The sequence below is a fragment of the Culex quinquefasciatus genome, chromosome 2 (assembly GCF_015732765.1).
Source record: "Culex quinquefasciatus strain JHB chromosome 2, VPISU_Cqui_1.0_pri_paternal, whole genome shotgun sequence".
NCBI lineage: Eukaryota > Metazoa > Arthropoda > Insecta > Diptera > Culicidae > Culex > Culex quinquefasciatus.
Window position 1 is genome coordinate 161,370,839 of NC_051862.1, and position 16,214 is coordinate 161,387,052.

The window sequence follows — 16,214 nt, forward strand, 5'->3', positions numbered from 1 at the left end:
TCCAACTAAACTACAAACGGGTGTGCGATGATGCGGTGAGGTAGGGTTAGGGGAAAGGGAGGGGCGCTTGCTCTAAAATATTTGCGTAATAAAAAATCATTAAAACTATGCCACGCAGCACAGGGTTTCACTTGATTTTTGGCTTCCTTTCTGGATTCTGATTAGGCCCTCAAGGGGGCTTGTAGTTAAGATTTGAGGGGTGAGGGTACAGCAATGTGTTTAGTTTTAGTAAGTTTAATTTGCCTAAATTTTTACCAATATTCAAAAAATTTGTTAGAATCAAGAATCAAAACAACTAAAGGGCAATTTTTCATAGAATTTTTCAATATGTAGAAGAATTAAACTTAAAGTATCTACTAGTTGCAGTTTATAAAAACATATTTAAATAAGCATCAAACAATTAATTTTATTTTTTTGTAGTTTTATTTTTTTCCATATCCAAAAGTAACCACAAGTTATACAACATTTTGCAATGTCACTTTTATAACTTTTGATGAGGCGTTTCTTTTCGTTGCCTTCTACTTCGGCATTGGAAAATCATTTTTTACTTCGAATTCGAGGGGCATATCATTTATATTTACGAGATAGAAACATTGTACACAGGAAAAACTGCAGTTGAGAGGTTTCCTTATTTTCTTTGTCACTGTTAAAAATATTTGAAAAAAAAACATGGTTCTGTTTTTAATTTTGAAAAACAAACAAATTGCACTTCAAATAAAATTAAAATTAGCATGAAAATTATGTGTTTTATTTTTAATAGTTTTTACTGTTCACACCAAACAAACCACCCAATATTCGCAACAACTCTCCTAGAGGGGTGTGGTGTACACGATGTTGTGGCCTGCGGAAGTTCCACATCGAGGAGGATTTCTCCTGGAGGACCGCATCAAATGGCCCACTCGTGAACGGTTATTAATGATTTGATGAGGGAGACACAGAACGCCAGCAGTCCTGGGCTTTTGCAGGGAAATCATGTCTTTGCTTTTTTTTTTACACGAGTAATGTACATAAAAAAGCGGTTCAAAATTATTGCCTGAGTAAGCGGTGCGCATTCGGTTTGTCATGCAATCTTGAAATAATTGTGGCCGGGATTGCTGACGGTCCCTAGGAGGGTTCCGGGTGTTGTGCGGGTATTTTTGAGTGGGCTGAAAGCCAGCTGGACGATTTCTCATCGGCGATTTAAACAACATGATACTCTATTTTAAGCATTTTGACGGATTTCTGATCAAATGAGACAGATTTCAGACTGTGTTTTTTTCAGAATGTAGGTCGATCCACTCTCCAAAGTTACATGCATTGAATCCGTATGCAAAATATCGCACATTTTCCACTCCAATAACATCACGTCACTTTCAACCGCCGAAAATTTCACATGCCATTCACGTGTTACGAAATTGCTGTCCTTGTTTCTGAAATTCGTTCATCTGCCAAGTCCATCAAGTTCATAAACACCTTGGACTCACCAGGTCATGTGCCATTTTTCTCCCTGATCCCTCCACCACACAGTCCTCGGATTTTGCCTGGTGCTCCACAAAAAATCACAATTTTCCGACGTGACATTTCCAATCACTCACCTACCGTCTCCATTCAATCATCAACGCCAACCACCCACACCGCTGTGGTGATGTGGCGGGGCGATGATGTGACAGCATCCGGTGGGTGGCAATAATATTACCATGTAAAAAATGTTGAAATGGATATTTGTTACAAAAAGTCAAAATGATTTTGTATGGTTTTACTTTCAACTGTTTTCTAACCGAAGACTTTTAAAGAAGTTCTAACCGAAGTCTAAAAGGTCAAAAGGAAATATTTTGTTTAATTGAATTAATAGTTTAAATTACTCTTTTTTTAAATAACATTTAAACTTCCTTGTTGTAACAAAAACTTTAAAAATTCTAAGCAAAGCTCTAATAAGTTTGCAATAGCTCTTAAAAACTATCATAACCTCTCGCATTGATTAGCATTTTCACTAGATCAAAGTAGACCTGCACCTGCAGATGCATAGTTGTCTCACGTAAATTATTTCCATTTTCGAGTTCGGATCAAAACACTTTTCTTTAATCATGAAAGTTCGAGAATCCCAAACTGTAATATTGGTTGTAATAAATTTCAAACGATGTTTTTCATTTGATCAAAAATGCACAAATGGACATTTAATATGAATTTATTGAAAAACTGGTTTGAATTTACAAGAATTAAACAAGTTTATGAAATTCATTATTAATTAAACGATTGAAAATTTATTGGCTGTGGCTCAAATCAGAATTTTTTCGTGATTTGAAAAAAATCGCCTTCGGATAATCGAGTTTGGACTGTATAGCTGCTTTTTAATCTTTTCGTTTTTTGCATTTTAAAAACACTCTTTGAAATAAAAGCAATCCCAAAAATATTTTTAAGCAGCTGAGAAAATTTTCGACAGTTTTCTCTGTAGAACTTTGAAAATCAGGAAATTAGTTTTTTTAGATAATTTAGGCTGATGCAAATATTTTTCAAAGTTTTTGTCAAAACAAATAAAAAAATACAAAATTTTTAATAACAATCCATAATCTCAACATTTGAGTGTGTTTTAAAATACATTTTACACTAGTTCAGTTGTTTTGCATCATTAGTTTTCAAAAAATGTAAATAAGATTTGGGGAAAATATAAATTATAACAAAACAATTTTTTTTTGCGTACTGTACATCGAAAATTTGAAAAAAAAAAATCAAAAGATTTTTGAATAAACCCACACAAGTTGAAAATGATTCTAGACGCAGGGGAGTGCATTTGAGATTGATATCAGATGATTGCACTTGAATTTCCAATTTGTTTTAAAATTTCGAAGTTTCTTGAAAAAAAAATGTTTCGCTCGCTAATTTTTCAGACTGAAAAAAAAATTGTACCAGCCTTATGTGCGCGAAAAGAACTCGAAAAATAAAACTCACAAAAAATTCGAATCGATAAAAATGAATTTTTGATAGCCTGAAATTTCAACTGACGATATCTCGGAAACTATCCGAGTCCGATTTTCAATGTTAAAATAATATTTTTTTGCGAAATTTTCGGATCTTTTCAACAAAAATTATTCAATATTTTAAAATCAAGCTTTTCTTTTGGAAAGGTCTAGAAATAGATATTTTCCTAATTTCATAGAAATAAAAACTAAGATATCAGAAACTATTGGTCAAATTTTCAATGGTAAAAAATTAAACCTTTGAGAAATTTTTGGATCTTTTTAATAAAAATTATTCTATATTTGGAAATCCAGCTTTTCTTTTGAAAAAGTCTGCAAATGGATATTTTTTATAATTTCGTAGTTTAGGCCAAATAAGAACAATTTTGAAATATTTTTATTGAAAAGATCTCCATAAACCAAACCAGTGTTAAAAAGTATTATAACACAAGTGCTGAAAAGTTGATATTCAGCACAGTTTGTTTTTGATAAAATAAAGGTCTTTTCGTCATTATAGAAAATTAAGTATTTTCATAACATTGTAAAAAAGTAAATGCAGGCCGATGCAAATTTTATTTTATAAGTCTTTGTCCCCTCCCCGCTTTAAAATTTCCCTGAATTTGTTTTTTTTTCAAAGGGTCTATTTTAATCTTACCACAAGTTTTGGATTTTGGGATAACAGATCAAAATCAGAAGAAAAAAATATTTTCATGAATTTATTGATATTTTGAATTTATTCTACAGTAGCACAACTGAAACAGTGTGTAAAACATTTTAAGATACTTTTAGTATCAAATTTTGACCATCGACCTCGATCAGATGCGAGAAACCAAACCCACCATTGCATTGCTAGTGCCATACTTAAGTCTAAATTTTAAAACAAATTGGTTAAAAAAGTAATTAGCATTCTTTCTTTATAAATTTATGACTTCTGAACTTTAAAGTTATGTAGCTATTTAATTAAGGTATTCATAGACAAAGTTGTCAGATTTCTAATGTTTCTATTAAATCAGAAAACCCTATCAAATATTCAAATATTTAAGTAAGACTATGTAGACATTGTAGATATTTCCAGATGTCATTACCGTGAAAATTCAGATAACAATACTTTGAAAAGTTTTGTGGATTTAACATATGGCCGATGCAAAAATAAAAAAAATCAAAATAAATTGCAAACCACAATATTAACCTTTTAATGAATCTTTTTTATAATATACATAATACACCCATACAGATGATTGGTAATGACAAAAACTTTGAGAAATATTTGCAACAGCCCAAGTACTCGTATTTTTGAAAATTGTTGTATTTTTCATTGTTCATATCTCAACTCTCGATATGAAGGAGAAAGTATTAATTCAATGTTTGAAATACAATAATGGCTCTTACTATGATTTTGTGATTAATAAGAGTTTGTTAGTATTTGTAAAAAAAATATTTTTTGCATTTTTTGAAGTTTCACAACTGGGTCTTGCATTTCTTTGGCTTCTTCAAATTGCTGTTTATAAAATCTGAACCTTTTTAGCTTTTATTGCTGTGCACTCCCGTCACCACTACGCGGAAGGTCACACCGGAGAATCCTGGGGGAGGCAAAACCGGCGACGGACGTGTACGCGCGGGCCCACATTCAATCAGCGAAGGTTCGTCCTGTTCCACCAGCCCCCCCCCCTCATCCTCGTGCCATCCTTCACCAAGAGCGAAGTTTAATTTTCACCTTTTCCGCCATTTTCCACCCACCCCCCACCCCCCAAAATATTCCACCTTGCGTCGTCGCTTCGATTTTCCACCTTCCCACCCCCTCTCCACTTGGTGCCGTTTTGCACACGACATTTTGTATGCTGCGTCGCGGCGGCGGCGTCGATGGCAGGACTTGAACCAGTCAACCAGCAGCCCTTTAGATCAGGACTTGTACACTATCACCAAGCTGGCAAGTAAGGTGTGTGGCTACAGTAACGCCGGCTTTTGTGTGCAGAGGAATGAAGCGTGTAATGCAGAATGGAGTGAAAATATTCGCGTTCCACAAATACCCTGCTGGCGAAAATCCCCTTTTTCCACACATACTCAAGTACATACACAGATTGATGGCCGGTGGGAGAGTGTTGAACACCAACACTTTGCCAAAGTCTGCAAGGATTTGTGCGTTGTGAGTGCGCGCCTTAATCGAACACGCAAAATCTCACTGAAATATAAAATTTTCTCTCAAAAAGGTCTCACTGTATTTGTGCAAATTTCTCTAGGAGAGTCCCAAAAGTCCTGCTACAGGTTTTTCCTTCAAAAAATCACGAAGGGGAAACTCGCGAGAGGGTTCTTATGAGATTGTGCGCAGTAGCGAATTTGCCCTGCAAACTCCGACGTTCTGCCGAGTTGGCATTGCGAGAGAGATTCGATTCGCTGCTCAGCAGCCGAGTGGCGTTGACGGGCGACGACTAAGACGAGGACGACGGGCTCTATCCGACATGCTCCGTCTTGTGTTTGAAAGAAGTAAGAAAAAATCGCATCGCACCGTACAGCGCATTCGTTCCAGTTGGTGGATTTGGTGGCGTTGCCGCTTGAAACGGAAAATGCCGACGGGATTGCATAAGTTGGGGAGGAAACTGTTTTTGCGCATGAGAAAATGAAGCGAGAAAATAATGATTTTTTGAGAGTATATTAAAATAAAGTTTTGTTGCATATCATATTAAAGTGTTGTTGATTCCTGTTAACATGTTTTTTTTAATTCACTGAATATTAATTATTAATAGGTACGTAATTCCAGACCAAACACGATTTTCTCCGACATCAATGAAATTTTGTAGAAATGTTATTCTAGGCTTATATTTGCCATTGTTGTATTGATCCTTGCACTGTAACTTGGATTTGGCCCGCACTTTTCTCTCGCACTTTTGACAACAAAATTTCTAAAAACTAGGCAACCAGCAGTTGTTTATTTACATTTCCAGTCGCAGTTTCCACCAAACTGGACATTCGCATTTAAAAATTGCGATTGACAGGTGAGCTACATCGGCTCGCTTTGATCATTTTTTGAGAAAATTAAAATTTCCTAAGCCAGCTTGACAAGTCGCAATAGTGCGATCGATAGCAATAATTTAGTGCGAAGTCCAAGTTAGTGAGAATTGCGCAATATCTTATTTAAATATTTTTGTTTTTTTTTGTGATTCAAATATTGCTGTATCTCGACGCATGGTACCGTCATCAGGGGTGACATTGGGTCTGGGGGGTGAGATTGGGTCATACAAAAATGCTAAAATTTGTATGACCCAATTTCACCCCCCAGACCCAATGTCACCCCTGATGACGGTACCAAAAAGAGGTCAAAGACAACATTCTAGAAAATTTGATGAGTCTTCAGACCAATGATACACTTAAAGAAAAAAAAGATGCCACTTCTATGAGATTTTTTGATTTTGAAAGTAAAATTTGGATGTGAGCCCGTTTTTTAAGTTGTGGAAATAATCTAAGAAGTGTCTAAAAGCCTCACAAAAACACATAATGATATATTTTTCCTATTAAAAAAAACAAATATTTAACTACATTCAGGTATATTATACTACGATTGTTGGTTTCAATTTGAAGAAAAAATATAAAAATATACTTTTATATGAGGTATTTTTCCATACACGATTATTCGAAGCTTCGATTATCCGAAGGTTTATAAATCTTCAGACAATCGTATCACGACCAAAAAATATTTGTTTTGTTTTTCTCGTTTTTATCATCAAATTTGTGTTCTGTGACCCAATTTTAGTCAAATTTAAATAGTTGATTGCCTATTAAATAAAAAATGCATTTTTTCAATATTTCATCATCGGCAAATTAGCCGCCATCTTGGATTTAAAAAATCTAAATCACTTTAGCGTAGTTTAGGGGTTATACTTAAGGTCAAAAATCTAACATAAGACAACAAAAAACATTTTTTTTCGTGATTCGATTATTCGAAGTGAAATTTTTCCGAAGCCTTCGGATAATCAAGTCTGTACTGTAACAACTTTTATACAAACTTGAATCGCTTTGCCGGGTAAAATCAATTAGCTTCCAAATTTTAGATGGTTGTGGGACCGGTAAATAGCTGTTCTGAAAAATCTATCATACCGAGCACCCTGTTATATACAACAAATATTTTGTCACAATAGGGTAATTCTCCGCCAACTCACACAGCAGTTGCCCCGACCCCTCTTCGATTTGCGTTAAACTTTTTCCTAAGGGGTAACTTTTGTCCCTGATCACGAATCCGAGGTCCGTTTTTTGATATCTCGTGCCGGAGGGGTGGTACGACCCCTTCCATTTTTGAACATGCGAAAAAAGAGGTGTTTTTCAATAATTTGCAGCCTGTAACGGTGATGAGATAGAAATTTGGTGTCAAAGGGACTTTTATGTAAAATTAGATGCCCGATTTGATGGCGTACTCAGAATTCTGAAAAAACGTATTTTTCATCGAAAAAAACACTAAAAAAGTTTTAAAAATTCTCCCATTTTCCGTTACTCGACTGTAAAAATTTTTGGAGCATGTCATGTTATGGGAAATTTAATGTACTTTTCGAATCTACATTGACCCAGAAGGGTCATTTTTTCATTTAGAACAAAATTTTTCATTTTAAAATTTCGTGTTTTTTCTAACTTTGCAGGGTCATTTTTTAGAGTGTAACAATGTTCTACAAAGTTGTAGAGCAGACAATTACAAAAATTTTGATATATAGACATAAGGGGTTTGCTTATAAACATCACGAGTTATCGCGATTTTACGAAAAAAAGTTTTAAAAAGTTGGTCGTCATCGATCATGGCCGTTCATGGTCACCCGCGACAGACACGGACGACGAAACAAAGAGAAACGCAAAAAGTAACTTTTTCAAAATATTTTTTCGTAAAATCGCGATAACTCGGGATGTTTATTAGCAAACCCCTTATGTCTAGATATCAAATTTTTTTTAATTGTCTGCTCTACAACTTTGTAGAACAATGTTACACTATAAAAAATAACCCTGCAAAGTAAGAAAAAACACGAAATTTTAAAATGAAAAATTTTGTTCTAAATGAAAAAATGACCCTTCTGGGTCAATGTAGATTCGAAAAGTACATTAAATTTCCCATAACATGACATGTTCCAAAAATTTTTACAGTCGAGTAACGGAAAATGGGAGAATTTTTAAAACTTTTTTAGTGTTTTTTTCGATTAAAAATACGTTTTTTCGGAATTCTGAGTACGCCATCAAATCGGGCGTCTTATTTTACATAAAAGTCCCTTTGACACCAAATTTCTATCTCATCACCGTTTCAGCCTGCAAATTATTGAAAAACACCTCTTTTTTCGCATGTTCAAAAATGGAAGGGGTCGTACCGCCCCTCCGTCACGAGATATCAAAAAACGGACCTCGGATTCGTGATCAGGGACAAAAGTTACCCCTTAGGGCAAAGTTTCACGCAAATCGAAGAGGGGTCGGGGCAACTTTTCCCGATTTCGTGTGAGTTGGTAGAGAATTACCCAATAGAAAAACTTGGTCAAAATCATACAAAGCTGTCAAAATTGCAGTGATTTTATTTAAATTTATAATTAAAATTTGCGTTTGAAAAACTAGTGTTTTCTTCAACGAAAACAATTTTTCAATTTTTTCAGCTTTTGTACCCGTTCTTTATTTTGTGTGAAGTTGTAGAAGACAAAATTGCAGTGATTTTATTTAAATTTATAATTGAAATTTGCGTTTGAAAAACTAGTGTTTTCTTCAACGAAAACAATTTTTCAATATTTTCAGCTTTTGCACCCGATCTCTATTTTGTGTGAAAAGTAGAAGACATTTTGCTAAAAGTACTTGCAATCGTGAATGGAAATTTTAAGTTTAAATTTAACAAATACATTCAAATATTTTTAGATTTTTCGAAAAATGTGATACCCCTATACGAATGTCGTCCGGAAGTCGAGGGAGTTGGGTTGTATAATGCTTTACACCTAATGTTTTTTTAAGGAGTGTCTTAATTTAAACAAAAAAAAAACATTTGAAAATACCATCATCTGGGGTGAATCGGGTCTATAGTCTGAATATCAATCCAATCATAAATATCTAAATATTGTGGTGTAACAACGCTAAAACAGCATTTTACCAATATTTAGTGAAATTTAAAGTGTGTCCATTAAAAAATAAATTTAAAGAATGGAACCCCCTTTTTTATTTTTGAGTTTAATTGCATGCAAAAAGAAAATGCAATCATTTAAATCTAGAGTTTTTTTTGAAAAGGTCCTATAAGCTATTGTCTTTCATATATTAATAGGACTTATTAAAAAAAAACTCTAGATTAAAAGTAAATGAAATTCAGGCAGTTTTCCCAAGCAAAAAAACCTTTTTCAGCCAGCTTTAGATGAACATTTTTTATGAAGGCCATTTGGATCAATTTATATTTTATTACTCCACAAAATTTTTAGCAATAATCAAACTGTTAACTGAGGTAAATCAATATGATTTTGCCGGGTAAAAGGTCAAAAACAATATTTTGCATTGATGTTGATTGTTGAAACACTGGTGAACAAATACCATTTTAAGTTAATTCAATTTAACAATGCGTTAAATTAAATACCTACCTGATTTGAAAATTTTCCTCTGACCATATTGAGAATAAAGTTCCTTTTGAATTGCGATACATAAACTCCCAAGCTAAAAAAGTTGGAAGTGCATTTTCAATGTACGCAGCCTTTTTATATCAAATTTACCTCATTTTGGGCTTTGTTTGACGCGAAAAAAACTGCCAAATATTTAATACCAAATGCAGTTTAGAAAAGTTAAAGCTTTTTTTTCCATCTTGGAAGTTAGAGTTACATTGTTTTGATAAATAAGATATGAATAAACTATTAATATTGAAAGGTACCACTCTTCTCTTCTTGATTTAAGTTCAGTCTACTAGATTATCTTAAGATCGATTATCTGAATCAAGGAAAACACTTTTTTTCATTGTCTTATTTGTGATTGCGGAACTAAAATATGACCCCAACACTGCTCTAAAGTGATACAAAATACAAACCTTTGGATAATCGAACTTCGTATAATTGAAACATCTAATATTTGAGTATGGACTGCCACTTTATTACACCAACCTATAACGAAATAAATTAGTTTTTTTAAAGAAAAAGTGAGGGTAAATTTTCATTTCATTATTTAATTTTCTTGGCCAATATGCGAAAAGAATACTTAAAAAAATATGTGAAACATACCAGATTATCTACAAATAATGAAGAAGCAGTGCTAGTAAAATCGGAGTTGACAATTTCAGATTTTATTGTGGCAATTTTATAGATATTAAGAAGAATTTGACGAAATGCGAAAAAAATCTATCTCATAGTTTTACTTTAATTTATAAATGAGGTGGGTGTCGACTTCTTTTCTGTAGTAGTGTCATGTAAATGGAATGTATTCTGCATATTTTACGTAAAGGGGTTTCCCTAAACTCTTCCAGTTCTTTTTTTGCAATTCACTCCTAAAGTGTTCTAAGTGCAATAGTATCGCAAAAGGGCCAGTGCTCAAATCACATGGCATTACACCAGCATCAACGGCATCAGTACGGCCACTTTTATCGCCACACCGCCAACTTTGGGTACTAAACTCCACTTCTCCAAATGCTCCACTTTCGCCTGCCATCGATGAGGTCCTTGGCCCCCTTCCACCCACCACCCAGTGTCAATGCGCTAGTACCCACTAGATAAATACACACTACTCGCCTGGTTCACAATATGTTCAAGGATTCCCTTTCTCGCTCTCTCTCTATCGCTCATGTTTGCTCTCTCAACTCCACTCACCCTGCCCCTGCCGCGCGCCGTCACCCCGTCAATGATGAGCGAGAGATGGTCTTGCAGTGATAAACTAGGATCAAACTCATTGTTACTTTAAATCCGGCGACTCCGGCCTGATTCCCTGGCCCTGGCTGCAAACAAACTAAAATTTGAATTTAAAGCAGCTTTGCTGGGTGAAAAAGAGAGTGAGGGAGGGGTGTTGCCTCTCACTCTGGTTGGAGGGTTGTGTGGGTGGTGTTGGCGGACGTACGGACCATGTTCCCGGGGGTTGCTGGAACCACGGCCGCTGATGATGTTGTTATGGGCCAAAAATGCCGACGGCGTTTTCGCAATAAAATTTATCTTTATTGACGGGTTGCCTCCGTCTGGAAGGATATAAAATCAAATTAACCTGTCTAATAAGATTACCAACCCGGCCCGGGGATGCCCCCAGGGACCAGCACCAGAGCACCATTGTGTTCGGAGAAAATACTGTGTTGTCGGTCCGGAGCGTATGTTTTATTTTTATAAAGGCAAAACCCCCGGTGTAAAATGTCGGACACCGACGCTCGGTTGTGTCCGATTCGTGCCTGGGAGGAATCGACCAGCGAGGAATGAAACACATTCAAAAACCTGTGTGCTAATGAAGTGCTAACTGGGGCAGAACAAGGACATGGTCCCAGTGCCGACGGGGTTTTCGGCGAAAAGCGGAACACCGGTAGCAGGTTATGTTTGAGTTTTTAATGTTTTAATTTGAAACTGCAACAATCTTGTTCGAGCACGAGTACAAGTTTTAAAGCAGTTTCATGAGGAATTTGTTGGAAGAGAAAATTGAGAGTAAATTATTTATCACTTGTACAAAGTTGGCTGTTAACAAACAATTTGATTTTTTTTCTGTTTTGTATTTTGCTGGAAGTCAAGATAATGCAAAAGTCTAATTCTTTACCAATAAATGGAATGTTATCAATTTTTTGGACTTGTGATAAATCTTATATTTAGCATTTCATAAAACACACTTTTTCAAAAAATGTTGAACAAAGTCCTTATTTCTTTTTTTTTCATTTTTTGTTGATAATGTGCCTTGTTTTACCTGTAGAAGTCATGACTTAGCTCAGCGTTGTTTATCCAAATAATAGAAAATTCCGAGAAATTGTACTAAACGATTTCATAAAATAAAAAAGTGTTTTGAATACATTTTTTCGAGTTTTATAAACATAATAATTTATTATTTGTTGGGTTTCCTAAATCAATTTCTGCTAATTTTAACATTATCCTCTAAAGATGAGCAGAAGATCAATTTTTTGCAATAGTTTTCAAAAATTAGACGTACTTAATTTTCTTTTGAAAAAATCAAGTAAGTTTTCATATTCTTTCCAAGTGAGCAGTTTTTGAAAGTAAAAAAATAATAACTGTCTCTAATTTAGTCTATTGTTTTGACCATGACTTGTTTTTTTTTACTTTTGTCAGATTTTTTTATGATTTTTGTTAAGTTTAGGTAATATTGTAAAAATTAAATTAAATTTGAATTGTTTGAAAACTGACCAGCACATGAGAAAATATAAAAATATATTTGTGAAGTTTTGTGTTGATTTTTTTTAAAGCATATAATGGGCAGGAATTTCTGGGAGTTTTTGCATCTTTTTGAGAAATGTTCTATAACTTTGAAAAAATAATCGAGATTTAAAAAATATTTATTTTAAAAGTTATTTGACATGTTAATTTTTTTGTTTATTTTTAATATTAGTCAAATTTTTGCCTGTGAAGGAGCTATTACACTACCGCAAACATACAAACAAACTTGCACTTTTTCGTGTTTGGCAGTTTGCCAAACTCGCAAACTTGTTTGTGGCAAACTCGCAAACAAGGCAAAATGTATGCAGGTTGACGTTTGTACAAGCAAATCCAGGCAAACAAACGAAGCAGGCAAACTGGAAAACTGTCAAAAAGTGCGAGTTTGTTTGTTTGCGGTAGTGTAATTGCTCCTTGATTCATAAAAAATAAAACTGAGTTTTTGCATTTGCTTCATATGTACAGAAACATTCATAAAACATTACAGCAATTCCAGCCCAAAACAGGAATTTTTTAGGTACTTTTTTCTCGACCCTCTCCGATTTCAGTGATACTTTGTAGACATGTTATCCTACGGTAATGTAAGCCATTTGTGTGTATATGGAGCCAGGTTCACTCGATAATGACATTTGATTTCTGTATCTCGCAGCCGTCGCATCGTATAAAAAAGTGGTCAAAGACAAACTTGTAGGAAATTTGACGGGCTTTCCGAAAAAAATACACTGAAAGAAAAAAACACGCCAATTTTATGTTTTATTAGTTTAAAGGTGAACCCACGATGTTGATCGCAAATGTGAAAAAGTGTGACAAGGGGGAAAGGGGGCGTGAGACTGTGACGTCACTCTAGACTATTTCATTAATACTGAAAATTCATTCTTAAAATATAAATAAAAAAGTTTTATGTTTGATAAACTTTAGTCATAAATGAAATACGATTCTAGGCTTTAAGAAACAAGGTTTTTTGATGATAGATTTAATATGCTTAAAAAACTGTGATGGTGTTATCACTACAACATTGAAATAAAATCCAAACGCAACCTGTAAAAAATTGATTGAATTCCAAATTTAAAATAATCCTTTTTATAAACCATGCTAAAATTGTAAAAAAAAGAAGATAGTGTGGAGGGGGGGGGGGAGGGGCGACAAAACGTGACGTACTCTTCAAGGGGAGGGGCCAGAGCCAGCGTGACAAAGTGTGACATAGGGGGCAGGGGATGGGGGGTTATTTTTGGCCGATTTTAGCGTGACATACTATATGGATGACGCCTAAGATGTTACAAAAAGACTCACGAAAAATACAGGAATTATGACGTTTAGAGCACTTTTCAGGGAAACAGTTTCAGTATATGGAAATGATGTTCCTGAAATTCAACCAAGGGGGGAATGGATCAATAAAGGTTGAGAACCATCGAGCTTGACAAAAAAAAATCTGAAATCCGAAATTTTCAAATCAATCGCAGCATTTATTTTCGACAATATACATATTTTTGAATATTTTGATAGCTTTTTGTATGTACGGTTGCCAAAATTGTATTGGGACTTATATAGACGAACCAAAGATGCCAAATGGCTTCTTTGGTTATAGGAAAATTGTATATAATAAAAAAAACATTTTTTTTTAAATCTGATCATTCTTAATAGAATTATTCTTATTTTAAGCCAGCTCTGGGAAAATTCGATGCAAACTATTTCTAGATCTACTTAGGATTATAATTTTTTTGATCTAAAGGACAAAATTCTTCTATAAAGATTTATAAAGTTCGAATATCTGGTAACCTTTGGTAATCTCAAAAGTTTAATAAGTGAAATGTGATATTCTTAAACTAATATTGATGAATTTATTTTTTTTTAAATTAAATATGTCTTTATTGAACTTTCTTATAATAATTACATTTCTTTTACATGCTAAGTGGTATGGCCTAATGCTCTTCATCTTTGTTTTATTTTTCGTTTTATTATTAACTGATCACATTTATTTTATTTACTTCAAATTGTTTTACATTATTGCATTGAATCGAATACATGTGGGTAAAAAAGAAAAAAAAATCACTTTAACAACTAATCCTAACTTAAAACTAAAAAAATAAATTCATTGAAATATTCAAAATCATTAAAACGAGTAAACTACGAACTGTATTTTAAGATAAATCCTCCAAGCGTTCTTACTTGTTCCGCACGAGTTTTGCAACCACGCAGTGTTGTTGTCATCTCGATGAAAATGTTCAAAAGTTCTTGTGGTGAAAACAGGTTACTACTGCCTTCATCCGTTGATGCTGGTTGGTTTTCCCTCGGTTGCTGACTGAAGCCTGGAGGTGTTGTATTCTCTGCAACTTTTAGCCGTTGATTCAACGGCAATGGCTGCAGATTTGGAACCACTCGAACAGATCCCGCTCCAGGTGACGCCAAAGCAGGAAAATCCACGTCCGTGTATGCTGGTGGTGTTTTGCGACGATTTGGTTGGTGCCTCGTCGTCGCTTGCTGCCGAATTTTTACAAACTCAGCTCGTTTTGGGCAGCTTCGATTCTTGGTAGAATGGTCGCCGCCGCAATTGAAGCATTTCGCTTCGATGTTCTCGTTGATTGTTTCGCATGCTTGAGTTTTGTGCTCACCTCCGCAGGTTGCACAACGACTCTTGATGAAACAGTTCCTTCCACCATGTCCAAACTGCAAGCAGTTCGAACACTGTGTCACGTCACGGTGCACTGGACGATAACGTTCCCAAGTCACGATGATGTTGAAAATTGCCCGAACTCCCTTCAGCTCAGACGGCGTTGTCGATCCTTTCTCGAGATGAACCAGGTACAGCTGATCACGATACTTGATGTCCTTGTTGTGTCTCGTCATCTTGAAGACTTCGATTACGTTCAACTTCAGAGTTTTGAGCTCTTCTTTCAGCACACTCACATCCATGTCGTACAGGCCTCGGAGGACCTGTTTCATGGGGCGTTTACCTGGATCGTCATGGCTGTAGTATTCAATCTTTGTGTTGTTCAGGAAATCCCGAACGTAGTTGTAATCCTTTCTGGTAGGTAGCAGAATTTTGAGTCCATCAGCACACAAGCGAATGGAAGCTCGTAAAGCACCAGATTTGATAAACCCGGTCAGCCACTTTCGCACCGAATCCGATGACGATGTTTTCACAAAAATGGGTGGCAACTTTTCCCGTCGTTCAAATTCTTCCTTCTCGCTCACGTCCACAGGAAGGGTAGCGAACTGGTTTCAGACGAATTTTGAGCGTCCTTGCTCAAACTGCCTGGCTTTGCAGGTAGCGCTTCGGCATTCTTTAGCTTCTTCAAATCTGCCGATCCTGCTGGTGAGGACCGCCTCTTTTTCTTGCCGTGAGGCATTTTTTGCACTTTTAAAGCACTTTTCAGGAGCTAATATCCAGGAGTACCTCACTGATCGGTGGTCCACAAGGGAGTGATAATATTGATGAAAATTTTGTCCAGATCTATCGAACCCATTTTTGCTTACATGTTGGGAAAGCATAAATCCCGAAGTAGTTTAAATAAGTTGAAAGTGTAGTTTTTAAAGCATCTTGGAAAAGTATTCGGCTCTGCTTCCAATATCCTAAATACTTGCATTCTGATTAAAATCATGCGTTTCATCCGTGCAGTAATGCACCAACATGTCGAGCAGGTTAAACTGGTTCAATCCAAGCAAAAAAAAAAAAAACTATTAAATTTATCTTCGTGGAAATTGTTCTATCATTTTCACGTAATCTCACTCAGACGGAGTGCTGCAGTTTGTGAAATTCAACCCGAATGGCCGGTTTTCTCCCGTACACCCTTGGTCAGTTGTTCGCGCACCAGCTCGTCCTTAAATCAAGCGTCTCAAACCCATTACGCTGTGCAACTCGAAATTCGACGGGATCTCTCCTCCGCGTGTGCATATCTCGTATTACCCGGCCGCGACGAGTTGCATTTGTCTCGCGAACGACGAAAGACGCCTCGACGAGTTTTGT